We start from the raw sequence: 18695 nt of genomic DNA, 5'->3' as shown, positions 1-18695 counted from the left end.
GGAAACATCCTCTCCACATCCACTCTATTCTGTAAGTTTCAATGAGGTCCCCCCTCAACCTTCTAAATAATGCATTATTACGGCACGGTGGCGCAGCAGTAGAGTTGCCGCCTTACAGCGAATGCAGCGCCGGAGACTCGGGTTCGATGCTGACTACGGGCGCCGTCTGTACGGAGTTTGTATGTTCTCCCCGTGGCCTGCGTGGGTTTTCTCCGAGATCTTCAGTTTCCCACACTCCAAAGACGTACAGATTTGTAGGTTAATTGGCTGGGCAAATTGTCCCTAGTGTGTGTAGGATAGTGTTAATGTGCGGGGATCGCTGGGCGGCGCGGACCCGGTGGGCTAATCTAAATCTAAATCTAAATTCGAGTGAGTACAGGCCCAGTGATGTCAAACGCTCATCATATGTTAACCCACTCACTCCTGGGATCGTTCTTGTAAACCTCCTCTGGACCCTCTCCAGAGCCAGCACATCCTTCCTCAGATATGGGGCCCAAATTCGTTCACAATACTCCAAATGCTGCCTAACCAGAACCTTATAGAGCCTCAGCATTACATCTCTGTTTTTTGTATTCCAGTCCTCTTGATATAAATGCGAGCATTGAATTTGACTTCCTTACTATCGGGTCGACCTGCAAATGAACTTTTTGGGAGTTTTAGGTACAGTGAAAAGCTTTTGTTGTGTGCTTACCAATCAGCGGAAAGACTACATGGGATTAAATTAGAGCCATGCACAGTGTGACATAGAAACATAGAAAATAGATATAGGAGTAGGTCATTCAGCCCTTCGAGTTAGGCAGGTACACGGATAGGACAGACAGGGTTGGAGGGATATGGACCAAATGTGGGACTGGTGTAGCTGGGACCTGTTGGCCGGTGTGGGTAAGTTGTGTTTCCACATTGTATTACTCTATGACCAGAGGGCTGAGGTCGCTGGAATTTAGAAGACTGAGGGGGGATCTTATAGAAACATATAAAATTCTTAAGGGGTTGGAGAGGCTAGATGCGGGAAGATTGTTCCCGATGTTGGGGGAGTCCAGAACCAGGGGTCACAGCTTAAGGATAAGGGGGAAGTCTTTTAGGACCGAGATGAGAAAACATTTCTTCACACAGAGAGTGGTGAGTCTGTGGAATTCTCTGCCACAGAAGGTAGTTGAGGCCAGTTCATTGGCTATATTTAAGAGGGAGTTAGATGTGGCCCTTTTTGCTAAAGGGATCAGGGGGTATGGAGAGAAGGCAGGTACAGGCTACTGAGTTGGATGATCAGCCATGATCATATTGAATGGCGGTGCAGGCTCGAAGGGCCGAATGGCCTACTCCTGCACCTATTTTCTATGTTTCTATGTTTCTATGTTTCAGGTGAGTGGTGGAGGTTTAGAGGGGATCTAAGGAGTTTTTTTGCCTGGAATGTGGAACGCACTGTGGGAGGGTGATGGAGGCAGAGATCCTCATGACAACTGTGACTTAGTGAATGAACACTGGGATCGCTGAGATATATTTAACTCTGGGAGTCAGGATTGGTTTATTGTTGTCACACGAACCAGGGGGTCATCGGAGAGAGAGAGAGAGAGCTTCACTTGCACCTCCTCCAACCTCATCCACTGTATCCACAATTCCTGGTGTAGACTACAGTACATCGGCGAGACCAAGCACAGGCTCGGCAATCACTTCACTGAACACTTCCGCTCAGTCCGCCTGAACCTGCCCGGTCTTTAGATTTAGATTTAGATTTAGAGATACAGCGCGGAAACAGGCCCTTCGGCCACCGAGTCTGTGCCGCCCAGCGATCCCCGCACACTAACACTATCCTACACACACGAGGGACAATTTTTTTAAACATTTACCCAGTCAATTAACCTACAAACCTGTACGTCTTTGGAGTGTGGGAGGAAACCAAAGATCTCGGAGAAAACCCACGCAGGTCACGGGGAGAACGTACAAACTCCGTACAGACGGCGCCCTTAATCAGGATCGAACCTGAGTCTCCGGCGCTGCATTCGCTGTAAGGCAGCAACTCTACCGCTGCGCCACCGTGCCGCCCCGGTTGCCAAACACTTCAACTCCCCCTCTCCCTCCCACTCCCACGCTGACCTCTCTGTCCTGGGCCTCCTCCATTGTCAGAGTGAGGCCCAGCGCAAATTGGAGGAACAGCACCTCATATTTCACTTGGACAGCTTACGCCCCAGCGGTATGAACATTGACTTCTCTAACTTCAAGCAACCCTTGCATTCCCCTCTCTCTCCATCCCTCCCCCCTTCCCAGTTCTCCGATCAGTCTTACCGTCTCCTAGTTTATCTCTGCTTTGTTGTTACCTTCTCCCGGCCAACAGTGATCTATTCTACATTTTCCTTGATCTCCATTCCCACTGTTTTCACACCTTGCACTTCCTTATCTCTGTATCTCCCTCCCCCCTGACATCAATCTGAAGAAGGGTCTCGACCTGAAATGTCACCCATTCCTTCTCTCCAGAGATGCTGCCTGACCCGCTGAGTTACTCCAGCATTTTGTGTCTATGTTCTCTGAACCTAGGTGCGTGTGACAATACAGCATCGTTAAATCATATACTGATATACAGTGAAAAACTTTGTTTGGGCTCTGTCTGGTCAAATCACACCAGACATGAGTCCAGTCAAACCACGCACAACATTTTCCTTGATCTGTGTCCCTTTTGATTTCCCGTTTTTACACCTCGCCCCTCCATATCTCTAATTTCCCTCTCCCTTGGCTCAGTCTGAAGAAGGGTCTCGACCCGAAACGTCACCCATTCCTTCTCTCCAGAGATGCTGCCTGTCCCATTGAGTTACTCCAGTATTTTTCATCTATCTTCGGTGTAAACTAGCACCTGCAGTTCCTTCTTACACGCACAAGTAGAACTGGGGAGTTCAAATAGAATAACACCAGAATGCGGAATTATAGTGTCACAGCTATAGGAATCGGGGGCAGTGAGACCCACAGATTCACAACTGTCTGGGTGAAAAAGTTTTTCCTCATCTCAGTGGAACTTATGACTCTTCTATCGTATTGTATCCTCTGGTTTCGTTTGGAGATACAGCGCGGAAACAGGCCCTTTGCCTACCAGGTTCGCGCCGACCAGCGATCCCCGCACATTAACACTATCCTACACACACTAGGGACAATTTTTACATTTACCAAGCTAATTAACCTACACACCCTGTGAGCAGAGCACCAAGGCACATTCATTGTATGTGTACATACTTGGCCATAAATGTATTCAATACAATTCAATTCAATTTAATTCAAACCTGTACGTCTTTGGAGTGTGGGAGGAAACCGAGGATCTCGGAGAAAACCCACGCGGTCACGGGGAGAACGTGCAAACTCCGTACGGACAACACCCGTGGTCAGGATTGAACCCGTGACTCCAGTGCTGCAAGCGCTATAAGGCAGCAACTCTACCGCTGCATCACCCGCCTTGGTCTTCAGGGAAAGAGCAGGGGCCGGCTTGCTGGGCTCCCCTCTAAAGGTCGTGGCCCCTGGGTCTTGCGTTCAGCCACGGGGGACAGGCATGGCTCCCCCCCCCCTGTGTAGACTGTGGTCCTGAGCCATTCAAGGCCTGGAGTGATGAAACAAGAGCCGTCAAAAAGTTTTCAGTGAGTCAGATTTTGCAGTCAAAAGGTGAAAAAGTTGGGCTGCGGTGAGGATTATTATTATTATTATTATTAAGCTACCCAGGAATTACTATGATGAGCGTTTGTCGGCACTGGGCCTGTACTCGCTGGAGTTTAGAAGAATGAGGGGGGACCTCATTGAGAGTTAGATTTCGCTCTTAGGGCTAACAGAATCAAGGGACATGGGGAGAAAGCAGGAACAGGCTACTGATTTTGGATGATCAGCCATGATCACATTGAATGGCGGTGCTGGCTCGAAGGGCCGAATGGCCTATTCCTGCACCTATTTTCTATGTTTCTATGAAACTTACGGAATAGTGAAAGGGTTTGATAGAGCGGATGTGGAGACGATGTTTCCACTAGTGGGAAAGTCTTGGACTAGAGGTCATAGCCTCAAAATTAAAGGACATTCTTTTAGGAAGGAGATGAGGAGAGATTTCTTTAGTCGGATGGTGGTGAATCTGTGGAATTCTTTGCCACAGAAGACTGTGAAGGCCAAGTCAGCGGATATATTTTTAAGGCAGAGATTCACACTTGATTAGAACGGGTGTCAGGCGTTATGGGGTGAAGGCAGGAGAATGGGGTTGGGAGTGAGAGATAGATCTGCCATGATTGAATGGCGGAGTAGACTTGATGGGCCGAATGGCCTGATTCTACTCCTATTCCTTATGACCTTATGATTAATACAGTTTAGGACTTGGGCAGCAGTTTATCTGGAAGGAAAACTGCAATAGTGTTAAGGACAAAAAATAAACGACAGAGTGCTGGAGTAACTCTGAGTCAGGCAGCATCTGGAAAGATGTGGATAGATGACGTTGCACGTCGGGACCCTTCCTCAAGACTAATCGGAGGCTCATTCACTAATTCAGTTCAGATGAGAAGAGGTATTGGGGTACCTCATGTTCCAGTGGCACGGCGGTAGAGTTGCCGCCTCACAGCGCCAGAGACCCTGACTACCCTGACTCTGTATAGAGGGAGTACAGAGAAGGTTCACCAGATTGATTCCTGGGATGGCAGGACTTTCATATGAAGAAAGATTGGATAGACTCGGCTTGTACTCGCTGGAATTTAGAAGATTGAGGGGGGATCTTATAGAAACGTACAAAATTCTTAAGGGGTTGGAGAGGCTAGATGCAGGAAGATTGTTCCCGATGTTGGGGAAGTCCAGAACCAGGGGTCACAGTTTAAGGATAAGGAGGAAGTCTTTTAGGACTGAGATGAGAAAGTTTTTTTCACACAGAGAGTGGTAAATCTGTGGAATTCTCTGCCACAGAAGGTAGTTGAGGCCAGTTCATTGGCTATATTTAAGAGGGAGTTAGATGTGGCCCTTGTGGCTAAAGGGATCAGGGGGTATGGAGAGAAGGCAGGTACGGGATACTGAGTTGGATGATCAGCCATGATCATATTGAATGGCGGTGCAGGCTCGAAGGGCCGAATGGCCTACTCCTGCACCTATTTTCTATGTTTCTATGTAATGAGTTATGTACGTTCTCCCCGTGACCTGCGTGGGTTTTCTCTGAGATGTCTGGTTTCGTCCCACACTTCAAAGACGTTCAGATTTAATTGGTTAATTGGCTTGGTATCATTCTAAATTGATCCTAAATTGATCCTAGGGTGTGTAGGATAGTGTTAATGCACGGGGATCGCTGGTCGGCGTGGACTCCCTGGACTAAGGGGTCGGTTTCTGATCTGCATCTCCAAACTAAACCAAACTGCAACATGACCTCCCAACTTTTACACTTAATACTCTGAAAGACGAAGGCCAATGTGCCAAAAGCCTTTTTTGACCCCCCCCCCCCCCCATGCCACTGCCACCCCATCCTTCTGATGGCACTCTCAAGGAACTTTCAAGGACTCCTGAAGTCCACTGTTCTACAACATTCCCCAGAGCCCTGCCATTCACTGTATGAGTCCTGCCCATGTTAGTCTTCCCAAAATCAACACTGCACATTTCCCTGTATTAAATTACATCAGTCATTCTTCAGCCCACCTGCCCAATCGATCAAGATCCTGCTGCAGTTTTTGACATAGGAACTAATAAAAAACCCAGTGGTTCAAATATCCTTCAGGTTGAGCAGCATCTATGGAGAGGGGTCATTTTTTTGGTTGATGTCCATACAACAAGACCATTGATTCATGGTGAAGGACCAGGTTGGTTTGTGTGAAATGTAGTTGCCTCCCGCCATATTTACCTGTGATGCCAACGCACGGCCTGATGGGAGATGTAGTTCCATGTCAGTGGGGAAGGTGGGTATGAAGGAACTGCAGATGCTGGTTTAAACCGAAGATGCTGGAGTATCGCAGCGGAACAGGCAGCATCTCTAAATTGAATTGAATTGAATAAATTTTATTAGCCAAGTATGTATACATACAAGGAATTTGCCTTGGTGCTTTGCTCGCAAGTAACAACACGACATACCGTAAACAATTAAGAATAAAGCATTATATCATTAAACATGTGAAGAATGAAATAAAATACCAGAGCAAAAAGAGGCTACAGACTTTTGGTTGTTGAGTAGAGCTACTGCTCGTGGAAAAAAAGCTGTTTTTATGTCTGGCTGTGGCGGCTTTGACAGTCCGGAGTCGCCTTCAAGAGGGAAGTGCTTCAAAGAATTTGTGGCCAGGGTGAGAGGGGTCAGAGATGATCTTACCCACTCGCTTCCTGGCCCTTGCAGTGTACAGTTCGTCAATGGGGGGAAGGTTGCAGCCAACAACCTTCTTCGCTGATCAAACGATGCACTTCAACCTCTGGAGATAAGGAATAAGTGACGTTTCTGTTCGAGACTCTTCTTCAAACTGAGAGTCAGAGAAGGAGGGATATCGACGGTACTTAGGAGAAATGAATGGAAGATTTGCAAAATGCACGAAAATGAAGGAAAGGTGGAGCCCACAATGGTCTATTGTAGGCTGTAGGATAGGTGATAATGGGTTATAAAGACAGAGGAACTCAACAAGACTTTCTTTTATCATTGTTACTTTTTTGCGTATCTTTCATTCAATGTTCTTTATCTCTCTACATCATCGTCTATATCTCTCATTTTCATTTCCCATGATTAGTCTAAAGAAGGGTCTCGAAACGTCACCCATTCCTTCTCTCCAGAGATGCTGCTTGTCCCGCTGTGTTACTCCAGCGTTTTGTGTCTATCTTCAGTAAAATTGGTACAATGACTAGGGTGGGGAAGGAACGGAGAGAGAGGGGTTGCTTGAAGTTAGAGAAACGTAAATTGGAGGAACAGCACCTCCTATTTCGCTTGGACAGATTACAAGCCTCTGGTATGAATATTGATTCTTCTCACTTCAAGTAACCCTTTCTAACCCTTTCTAACTTCAAGTAACCCGCCCTCTCTCCTCCACATGGGATCGCACAGTGGCGCAGCAGTAGAGCTGCTGCCTCACAGTCCCAGAGACCCGGGTCCGATTCTGACTATGGGTGCTGTCTGTATGGAGTTTGTTCGTTCTCCCCGTGACCTGCGTGAGTCTCTTCCAAGTTCGTCGGTTTCCTCCCACACTCCAAAGACGTACAGGTTTATATATTAATTGGCATGGTATAAATGTAAATTGTCCATGGTTTGTGTAGGATAGTGTAAGTCAAGTCAAGTCAATTTTATTTGTATAGCACATTTAAAAACAACCCACGTTGACCAAAGTGCTGTACATCAGTTCAGGTACTAAAAGCGAACATACAATGGCACACAAACATAACAGCACATACATAAACAGTTCACAGCGCCCCCTCAGAGGGCCTCAAACGCTAGGGATTAGAAATAGGTTTGGAGCCTGGACTGAAAGGAGTCGATGGAGGGGGCAGTTCCGATGGGGAGAGGGATGCTGTTCCACAGTTTAGTGTGCAGGGATCGCTGGTCTGTGCAGACTCGGTGGGTCGAAGGGCCTGTTTCCACGCTGTATCTCTAAACTAAACTAAACATATCAACTAATAAAAGCCCAATGTTGCAAATATCCTTCAGGTCAAGCAGCATCTGTGGAGAGGAAACATTTCTTTTGCTGATGTCCGAACTACACCTCCCACCAGGCTGCGCGCCGAGACGCCGGCAAACATGGCGGACCGTGCGACTACATTGCCCAGAGGCCAATGCGATCCTTCACCATGGATCTATATTTTTTATTGGCCTCTGGGCAATGTAGTCGCACGGTCCGCCATGTTTGCCGGCGTCTCGGCGCGCAGCCTGGTGGGAGGTGTAGTTCGGTTTAGCGGTCACTAATGGGGAAGGTGGTAGTAGGACTACAACTCCCGGCAGGCAGGGCGCGCGGACCCGGCCCACTTCCGGCCGCCGCTGGGTCGGGCGCCAAGATGGCGGAGGAGGAGGACGGGGACGGGGAGCAGTTGGGGCCCGGGAGCGGCAGCGGGACGCCGGGGCCGCAGCCGGATCCCCGCACTGTCCGCATCGTCAAGGCGGAGAGCGGCTTCGGCTTCAACGTGCGCGGCCAAGTGAGCGAGGGCGGCCAACTGCGCAGCATCAACGGGCAGCTGTACGCGCCGCTGCAGCACGTCAGCGCCGTGTTGGTGGACGGAGCGGCCGAGAGGGCCGGCGTCAGGCGGGGGGACCGCATCCTGGCCGTGTGAGTGGACAGGGGGGAACCGGGGACATGGGGGAACCGGGGACAGGGGGGAACCGGGGACAGGGGGGAACCGGGGACAGGGGGGAACAGGGGGGGACCGGGGACAGGGGGGGACCGGGGACAGGGGGGGACCGGGGACAGGGGGGGACCGGGGACAGGGGGGGACCGGGGACAGGGGGGAACCGGGGACAGGGGGGGACAGGGGGGGACAGGGGGGAACCGGGGACAGGGGGGGACAGGGGGGAACCGGGGACAGGGGGGGACACCGGGGACAGGGGGGGACAGGGGGGAACCGGGGACAGGGGGGAACAGGGGGGGGGGACCGGGGACAGGGGGGAACCGGGGACAGGGGGGAACCGGGGACAGGGGGGAACCGGGGACAGGGGGGACAGGGGGGAACCGGGGACAGGGGGGAACCGGGGACAGGGGGGAACAGGGGGGGACAGGGGACAACCGGGGACAGGGGGAACCGGGGACAGGGGGGAACCGGGGACAGGGGGGAACCGGGGACAGGGGGAACCGGGGACAGGGGGGAACAGGGGGGAACCGGGGACGGGGGGGACAGGGGGGAACCGGGGACAGGGGGAACCGGGGACAGGGGGGAACCGGGGACAGGGGGGGACAGGGGGGAACCGGGGACGGGGGGGACAGGGGGGAACCGGGGACAGGGGGGGACAGGGGGAACCGGGGACAGGGGGGAACCGGGGACAGGGGGGGACAGGGGGGAACCGGGGACAGGGGGGGACAGGGGGGAACCGGGGACAGGGGGGGACAGGGGGAACCGGGGACAGGGGGGAACAGGGGGGGACAGGGGACAACCGGGGACAGGGGGGGACAGGGGGGAACCGGGGACAGGGGGGAACCGGGGACAGGGGGGAACCGGGGACAGGGGGGGACAGGGGACAGGGGGGGACAGGGGGGAACCGGGGACAGGGGGGAACCGGGGACAGGGGGGAACAGGGGACAGGGGGGAACCGGGGACAGGGGGGAACCGGGGACAGGGGGGAACCGGGGACAGGGGGGGACCGGGGACAGGGGGGGACAGGGGGAACCGGGGACAGGGGGGGACCGGGGACAGGGGGGGACAGGGGGAACCGGGGACAGGGGGAACCGGGGACAGGGGGGAACCGGGGACAGGGGGGAACCGGGGACGACAGGGGGGAACAGGGGGGGACACCGGGGACGACAGGGGGGAACAGGGGGGGACACCGGGGACAGGGGGGAACCGGGGACAGGGGGGAACAGGGGGGGACAGGGGGGAACAGGGGGGGACAGGGGGGAACCGGGGACAGGGGGGAGCCGGGGACAGGGGGGGACAGGGGGAGCCGGGGACAGGGGGGGACAGGGGGGAACCGGGGACAGGGGGGAGCCGGGGACAGGGGGGGACAGGGGGGAACCGGGGACAGGGGGGAACCGGGGACAGGGGGGAACCGCATCCTGGCCGTGTGATTAGGGAGGACCGAGGGGAACCAGGTACAGAGGGGAACCAGGTACAGGGGGGAACCAGGGACAGAGGGGAACCAGGGACAGGGGGGAACCAGGTACAGGGGGGAACCAGGGACAGAGGGGAACCAGGTACAGGGGGGAACCAGGGACAGAGGGGAACCAGGGACAGGGGGGGACCAGGTACAGGGGGGGGACCAGGTACAGGGGGGAACCAGGTACAGGGGGGAACCAGGGACAGGCGGGAACCAGGGACAGGCGGGAACCAGGTACAGAGGGGAACCAGGGACAGGGGGGAACCAGGTACAGGGGGGAACCAGGGACAGAGGGGAACCAGGGACAGAGGGGAACCAGGGACAGAGGGGAACCAGGGACAGAGGGGAACCAGGGACAGGGGGGAACCAGGGACAGGGGGGGACCAGGTACAGGGGGGGGACCAGGTACAGGGGGGAACCAGGTACAGGGGGGAACCAGGGACAGAGGGGAACCAGGGACAGAGGGGAACCAGGGACAGAGGGGAACCAGGGACAGAGGGGAACCAGGGACAGGGGGGAACCAGGTACAGGGGGGAACCAGGGACAGGGGGGAACCAGGGACAGAGGGGAACCAGGTACAGGGGGGAACCAGGGACAGGGGGGAACCAGGGACAGGGGACCGTATTCTGGCCGTGTGAATATCGGTCTCACTGGGACTGGGGGTCCCAGGGGCAGGGGAGGCAGTACAGTGGGCGGGGGAGAGGGACCCACATCCTGGCCGTGTATATACTGGATAGACAATAGGTGCAGGAGGAGGCCATTCAGCCCTTCGAGCCAGCACCGCCATTCAATGCGATCATGGCTGATCACTCAATCAGTACCCCGTTCCTGCCTTCTCCCCATACCCCCTCACTCCGCTATCCTTAAGAGCTCTATCCAGCTCTCTCTTGAAAGCATCCAACGAACTGGCCTCCACTGCCTTCTGAGGCAGAGAATTCCACACCTTCACCACTCTCTGACTGAAAAAGTTCTTCCTCATCTCCGTTCTAAATGGCCTACCCCTTATTCTTAAACTGTGGCCCCTTGTTCTGGACTCCCCCAACATTGGGAACATGTTTCCTGCCTCTAATGTGTCCAATCCCCTAATTATCTTATATGTTTCAATAAGATCCCCCCTCATCCTTCTAAATTCCAGTGTATACAAGCTCAATCGCTCCAGCCTTTCAACATACGACAGTCCCGCCATTCCGGGAATTAACCTAGTGAACCTACGCTGCACGCCCTCCATAGCAAGAATATCCTTCCTCAAATTTGGAGACCAAAACTGCACACAGTACTCCAGGTGCGGCCTCACCAGGGCCCGGTACAACTGTAGAAGGACCTCTTTGCTCCTATACTCAACTCCTCTTGTTACGAAGGCCAACATTCCATTGGCTTTCTTCACTGCCTGCTGTACCTGCATGCTTCCTTTCATTGACTGATGCACTAGGACACCCAGATCTCGTTGAAATCCCCCTCCTCCTAACTTGACACCATTCAGATAATAATCTGCCTTTCTATTCTTACTTCCAAAGTGAATAACCTCACACCTATCTACATTAAACTGCATCTGCCATGTATCCGCCCACTCGCACAACCTGTCCAAGTCACCCTGTAGCCTTATTGCATCTTCCTCACAATTCACACTACCCCCCAGCTTAGTATCATCTGCAAATTTGCTAATGGTACTTTTAATCCCTTCGTCTAAGTCATTAATGTATATCGTAAATAGCTGGGGTCCCAGCACCGAACCTTGCGGTACCCCACTGGTCACTGCCTGCCATTCCGAAAGGGACCCATTTATCCCCACTCTTTGCTTTCTGTCTGTCAACCAATTTTCTATCCATGTCAGTACCCTACCCCCAATACCATGTGCCCTAATTTTGCCCACTAATCTCCTATGTGGGACCTTGTCGAAGGCTTTCTGAAAGACTCTCCCCTGTCAATTTTCCTAGTTACATCCTCAAAAAATTCCAGTAGATTTGTCAAGCATGATTTCCCCTTCGTAAATCCATGCTGACTCGGAATGATCCCGTTACTGCTATCCAAATGCTCAGCAATTTCGTCTTTTATAATTGACTCCAGCATCTTCCCCACCACTGATGTCAGACTAACTGGTCTATAATTACCCATTTTCTCTCTCCCTCCTTTCTTAAAAAGTGGGATAACATTTGCTATCCTCCAATCCACAGGAACTGATCCTGAATCTATAGAACATTGAAAAATGATCTCCAATGCTTCCACTATTTCTAGAACCACCTCCTTAAGTACCCTGGGATGCAGACCATCAGGCCCTGGGGATTTATCAGCCTTCAGTCCCATCAGTCTACCCAAAACCATTTCCTGCCTAATGTGGATTTCCTTCAGTTCCTCCATCACCCTAGGTTCTCCGGCCCCTAGAACATTTGGGAGATTGTGTGTATCTTCCTCAGTGAAGACAGATCCAAAGTAACGGTTTAACTCGTCTGCCATTTCTTTGTTCCCCATAATAAATTCCCCTGCTTCTGTCTTCAAGGGACCCACATTTGCCTTGACTATTTTTTTCCTCTTCACGTACCTAAAAAAAACTTTTGCTATCCTCCTTTATATTATTGGCTAGTTTACCCTCGTACCTCATCTTTTCTCCCCGTATTGCCTTTTTAGTTAACTTTTGTTGCTCTTTAAAAGAGTCCCAATCCTCTGTCTTCCCACTCTTCTTTGGTAGTGTGAGGGTCCACGTGGAGGGGTCAATACCGGGGACCAGGGTCCTGGGGACCGGAGGGGGTACATCCTGGGGCAGGGGGAGCGGGAACGTGTCCCAGCCACAGGAGGACCAGGTGAGGGGGAACCGGGGACTGAAGTCCCATCCTGACCCTGTGAGCGGTGCCGGGGAGGGACTGGGACAAGAGGGCCTGGCTGTGTGAAGTCAGTAACAATCCTGCTGTACATTAGGCATAATCATGCTGAATATAAGCATGTCAGGTAGTACACTGAGCCCGTACACGAGTCACCATGCTCATCTGATAGAAGTGTCTAAAGTTATGACAGACATTGATAGTGTGGACCGTCAGAACATTTTACCCCAGTAGAAATGGCAAAGACTAACATCGACTCGCGTGGCTTTAAGGTGAGAGGGGTGAAGTTTAAAGCAGATGTACGGTGGCGCAGCGGTAGAGTTGCTGCCTCACAGCTCCAGAGACCCGGGTTTAATCCCGACTACGGGTGCTGTCTGTACGGAGTTTGTACATTCTTCCCGTGACCGTGTGGGTTTTTTCCGGCTGCTCCGGTTTCCTCTCGCACTGCAAAGACGTGTTTCAGTTTAGAGATACAGCTGCTACTAATATTGGTCTGTCACTGGCACCTCACTGCAGGGCCAAGGCTGGAATAGAAATTAGGCTACAGTGCTGGTGGGGACGGGTCTGTGTAACACTGGGGTACAGTACCGGTGGGGACAGGTCTGTCTGTAACACTGGGGTACAGTACCGGTGGGGACAGGTCTGTGTGTAACACTGGGGTACAGTACAGTACTGGTGGGGACGGGTCTGTGTGTAACACTGGGGTACAGTACCGGTGGGGAGGGGTCTGTGTGTATAACACTGGGGTACAATACCGGTGGGGACGGGTCTGTGTAACACTGGGGTACAGTACAGTACTGGTGGGGACGGGTCTGTGTGTAACACTGGGGTACAGTACCGGTGGGGCCAGGTCTGTGTATAACACTGGGGTACAGTACCGGTGGGGACGGGTCTGTCTGTAACACTGGGGTACAGTACCGGTGGGGCCAGGTCTGTGTGTAACACTGGGGTACAGTACCGGTGGGGACAGGTCTGTGTGTAACACTGGGGTACAGTACCGGTGAGGCCAGGTCTGTGTGTAACACTGGGGTACAGTACTGGTGGGGCCAGGTCTGTGTGTAACACTGGGGTACAGTACCGGTGGGGACAGGTCTGTGTGTAATACCGGGGTACAGTACTGGTGGGGCCAGGTCTGTGTGTAACACTGGGGTACAGTACCGGTGGGGGACAGGTCTGTGTGTAACACTGGGGTACAGTACTGGTGGGGACAGGTCTGTGTGTAACACTGGGGTACAGTACTGGTGGGCACGGGTCTGTGTGTAACACTGGGGTACAGTACAGTACCGGTGGGGAGGGGTCTGTCTGTAACACTGGGGTACAATACCGGTGGGGGACAGGTCTGTGTAACACTGGGGTACAGTACCGGTGGGGCCAGGTCTGTGTGTAACACTGGGGTACAGTACGGGTGGGCACGGGTCTGTCGCTGTATAACTATACACCTGTATAACATCACCCTCGGCCTCTTGCGTTCCATGTAAAGGTGTGTATTTTGGTGCGGGTCTGGAGCTGTGCCAGCTGCTTGGTGCTAACCTGTGCCTGCACTTCACTGGAATGCTGCTCAGATCAGTGAAAACTGGTCCTCTGCCTCTGATCACAGGGCGATTATTATGAGAGAATTTGTATCTGCCGTTCATATCAAAACAATGAAAAATTCCACCCTTCAACCCAAATCCTTCTCTCCGGCTTTACATTTCCCTCCCCGTCTCCCCTTATCTGATGCCTTTTGCCCCCTTTTCACATCTAGCCTTTGTCCACCCATCTGACAATCACCACTCCCCCTCCCCTCACCTGCATCCACCTATCACTTGCCAGGCAACGGCAACCAATCGCTGAAACCCCTTCCCCTTTTTCAGATCCATACTCTCCTTCCCATTCACTGGGGTACAGTACCGGTGGGAACGGGTCTGTTGCTGTATAACACTGGGGTACAGTACCGGTGGGGAGGGGTCTGTCTGTATAACACTGGGGTACAGTACCAGTGGGGGACGGGTCAGCACTGTATATCACTGGGGTGCAGTACCGTTGGGCACGGGGTCAGCACTGTATATCACTGGGATACAGTACCGGTGGGGAGGGGTTTGTCTCTATAACACTGGGGTACAGTACCGGTGGGGGGGGGGGGGGTGTCTATGTATAACACTGGGGTACAGTACCGGTGGGGGTACGGGTCTGTCACTGTATTACGCTGGACTGTTTTTGGTGCGTGGTATGCTGTTTGCTTTTGGTCCCATTGTGTTGAAGGGCCAGGGATTGAATATTGGTCACATTACCTTCGCTGGCAATGTAGGGTGTGATTAGCACACGTGATGTGATGTTCTTTCCAGAGTTCCCCAAACAGGTCTTAGTTCCTTCATGGTAGTTTCGGTTCATCTATCGGAAGGCAACTTTGCAGGAAATTGAGCTTATTGAGCTAAATCATCCTGAAATCTGTCTTATAAATGCAAGGTTCGGTGCAAGACACCACTTCTGAGAGAGCTCTGTGTCTGGGTTGCTGCACTGACAGGCGGCACGGTGGCGCAGCGGTAGAGTTGCTGCCTCACAGCGCCAGAGACGCGGGTTCTATCCTGACTAGATGCGCAGAATCTTTTGCCCAGAGTAGGGGAATCGAGGACCAGAGGACATAGGTTCAAAGCAAAGTTACTAGGGGAGCAAGGTGGACCACTCGACTCTAAAAACCGTAGTAGGGCATGGGTAAATTTCAGCGCCATTTTAGTCACCAGATTCTGTGTGCTGGACTGGGCACTGATCACAACTCTGCGATTTCTTCGTATATAAAATGTTTGCAAGCAATTATTTTGTTCAACTTCTTGGATAAGTTGATAGTTGACATTAATAACTATTTCTTGAAGAGTTGCTGCTTCTTGATCTTTAAACTTTGGATGTTACTGATTGAATATTTGCACTAGAGATCCACTCTTGTCTGCATCAGGCCAATTGATCATATTTAATGACTGTTTCTCTTTGCTTTCTCTGTTAATTTTAATTTCACCTCCATGAGCTGTATCTCTTTTTGTTTTATTTTAAAAAGTCATGGAAGCAGAGATTAGACATTTGCAAACAATAGATCTCTACTGTATCCACAATATAATTGAAAAGACATTTAACTTAAAACTTAGAGCCAAGAAAAATTTGAATTGGTGAATTGATTAGTTGAAAACTCTTCACAGCCACTAAAATGACCAATGCTGCCTGACATGGTACAGAAGCATGAATCCAATTCAAATAGACACAGTGTAAATCACCGGGTCAGACAGCATCTCTGGACAAAAAAGATGAGTGATGTTTCAGGTTGAGACCCTTCTTCAGACAAGGAGGGAAAAGGTTCTTCCTCATCTCTGTTCTAAATGGCCTACCCCTTATTCTTAAACTGTGGCCCTGGTTCGGGACTCCCCCAATATCGGGAACATGTTTCCTGCCTCTAGTGTGTACAATCCCTTAATAATCTTATATGTTTCAATAAGATCCCCTCTCATCCTTCTAAATTGCAGTGTATAGAAGTCTAGTCACTCCAGTCTTTCAACATACGACAGTCCTGCCATTCCGGGAATTAACCTAGTGAACCTACGCTGCACGCCCTCAATAGCAAGAATTGGGGTTGCTATTCAGTCTGGGGAAAGGGAAATGAGAGATATAGATGGTGATATAGAGATACAGAACACATTAATGAAAGAAATGCCAAAAAGAAACGATGATAAAGGGACAGGCCGTCGTTAGCTGTTTGCTAGGTGAGAACGAGAAGCTGGCGGGACTTAGGTGGGGGAGGGACAGAGAGAGAGAGAGGGAATGCAGGGGGATATGTATATTGTTGATTGGGGGTGATTGTATAGAGTTGTATAAAATCATGATGGAGATGGGTTGAACGTTTACCTCGGGTAGGGGAAATAAAGAAACAGGGAACAGAGGTTTAAGGTGAGAGGGAGATTTAAAAGGAGCCAGAACGTTTTTTACAGACTGTGGTGGGTTAATAGAACAAGCTGCCAGAGGTTGCAGTTGAGGCTGCTTTAATCTAGTTTATTATCAATAGACAATAGATGTAGGAGGAGGCCATTCGGCCCTTCGAGCCAGCACCACCATTCAATGTGATCATGGCTGATCATTCTCAATCAGTACCCCGTTTCTGCCTTCTCCCCATACTCCCTGACTCCGCTATCCTTAAGAGCTCTATCTAGCTCTCTCTTGAATGCATTCAGAGAATTGGCCTCCTGAGGCAGAGAATTCCACAGATCCACAACTCTCTGACTGCAAACGTTTTTCCTCATCTCCGTTCTAAATGGCCGACCCCCTTATTCTTAAACTGTGGTCCCTGGTTCTGGACTCCCCCAACATTGGGAACATGTACCGAAGTAAAGTGAAAAGCTTTTGCATGTCAATGGAAAGACCATACATGACTACAATCAAGCCATCCAACTATTGCTCCCAAGCCAATTAACAAACAAACCTGTTTATTCACAAAATGCTGGAGTAACTCAGCAGGTCAGGCAGCATCTCGGGGAGAGAAGGAATGGGTGACGTTTCGGGTCGAGACCCTTCTTCAGACAAACAAACCTGTCCGTCTTTGGAATGTTAGAGGAAACCGGACAAAACCCACGTAGGTCACGGGGAGAACTTAAGAACTCTGTACAGACAGCACCCGGAGTCTGGATGGAACCCGGGTCTCTGGCGCTGTGAGGCAGGCAACTCTACCGCTGTGCCACCGTGCCAAAAGGTTTAGAGAAATACAGCCAAGCAGGCAGGCTTAGATGGGGCATCCTGGTCGGCATGGATAAGTTGGGCCGAAGGGCTGTATGACTATCTCTATATCATCAGTTGAGTTCATCCCAGATAACTCTGGGGAGAAAGGTTTGTCTTAGGATGTACGTGGGAAAAGTTTGCATGACTGTTTGGCTTTTCTCCCCCTTTCCCTCCCACCCTGCCTCCTCTCCTTGCCCCCTCCATCTCCCCCTCCCTCTGCCCCCTCTCCACTCCCTCCCACTCCCCCCTCCCACTCCCCCCTCCCACTCCCCCCTCCCACTCCCCCATCCACCCACCCCTCTCCACTCCCCCCTCTCCACTCCCCCCTCTCCACTCCCCCCTCTCCACTCCCCCCTCTCCACTCCCCCCTCTCCACTCCCCCCTCTCCACTCCCCCCCTCTCCACTCCCCCCTCTCCACTCCCCCCCTCTCCACTCCCCCCTCTCCACTCCCCCCTCTCCACTCCCCCCTCTCCACTCCCCCTCTCCACTCCCCCCTCTCCACTCCCCCCTCTCCACTCCCCCCCTCTCCACTCCCCCCTCCACTCCCCCCTCTCCACTCCCCCCCTCCACTCCCCCCCCTCCACTCCCCCCCTCCACTCCCCCCTCTCCACTCCCCCCTCTCCACTCCCCCCTCTCCACTCCCCCCCTCTCCACTCCCCCCTCTCCACTCCCCCCTCTCCACTCCCCCCCTCTCCACTCCCCCCTCTCCACTCCCCCCTCTCCACTCCCCCCTCTCCACTCCCCCCCCTCTCCACTCCCCCCTCTCCACTCCCCCCCTCCACTCCCCCCCCTCCACTCCCCCCCCTCCACTCCCCCCCCCTCCACTCCCCCCTCTCCACTCCCCCCTCTCCACTCCCCCCCTCTCCACTCCCCCCTCTCCACTCCCCCCTCTCCACTCCCCCCTCTCCACTCCCCCTCTCCACTCCCCCCTCTCCACTCCCCCCTCTCCACTCCCCCCTCTCCACTCCCCCCTCTCCACTCCCCCCTCTCCACTCCCCCCTCTCCACTCCCCCCTCTCCACTCCCCCCTCTCCACTCCCCCCCCTCTCCACTCCCCCCCCTCTCCACTCCCCCCCCTCTCCCCTCTCCCCTCTCCTCTCCTCCCCTTAGCAATGCAGTGAACGTGGAAGGTGCGACTCACAAGCAGGTGGTGGACCTGATCCGTGGCGGAGAGCGGGAGCTGCTGCTCACTGTGCTGTCGGTGCCACCTCATGAGGCCGACAGCCTGGACACGGCGGACGACTCGTCCGGCCACTCCTGCGACTACTCTGAGAAGCAGGCCCTGCCCATCTCCATCCCCAGCTTCAAACACGTGGAGCAGGCCGGCGAGAGGTTCGTGGTGAGTAGCCCTGAGTATTCAATCTTCGGGAAGGACAGACAGAAAGGAAGTGGAGGTGGGGTGGCTTTGCTGGTTAAAGAGGGGATTAATGCAATGGCAAGGAGAGACATTAGCTTGGATGCTGTAG

General features: G+C 52.8%; 1 pseudogene across 1 annotated transcript in view; it reads left to right on the top strand.

Moving 5' to 3' along the window:
- Positions 1-7925: 7925 nt before the first annotated feature.
- The window catches only part of LOC144612326 (sorting nexin-27-like), a 37481-nt pseudogene continuing 26711 nt past the window's right edge, over positions 7926-18695 (top strand). The window contains exons 1-2 of the transcript XR_013549656.1: positions 7926-8207; positions 18340-18562. The product of XR_013549656.1 is annotated as a sorting nexin-27-like (transcript). The remainder of the gene's footprint in view (positions 8208-18339; positions 18563-18695) is intronic.

Source organism: Rhinoraja longicauda, chromosome 44 (genome assembly GCF_053455715.1).
Source record: "Rhinoraja longicauda isolate Sanriku21f chromosome 44, sRhiLon1.1, whole genome shotgun sequence".
Lineage (NCBI taxonomy): Eukaryota > Metazoa > Chordata > Chondrichthyes > Rajiformes > Arhynchobatidae > Rhinoraja > Rhinoraja longicauda.
The sequence above is the reverse complement of the archived record's forward strand: the minus strand, read 5'-3'. Positions and strand labels throughout refer to the sequence as shown.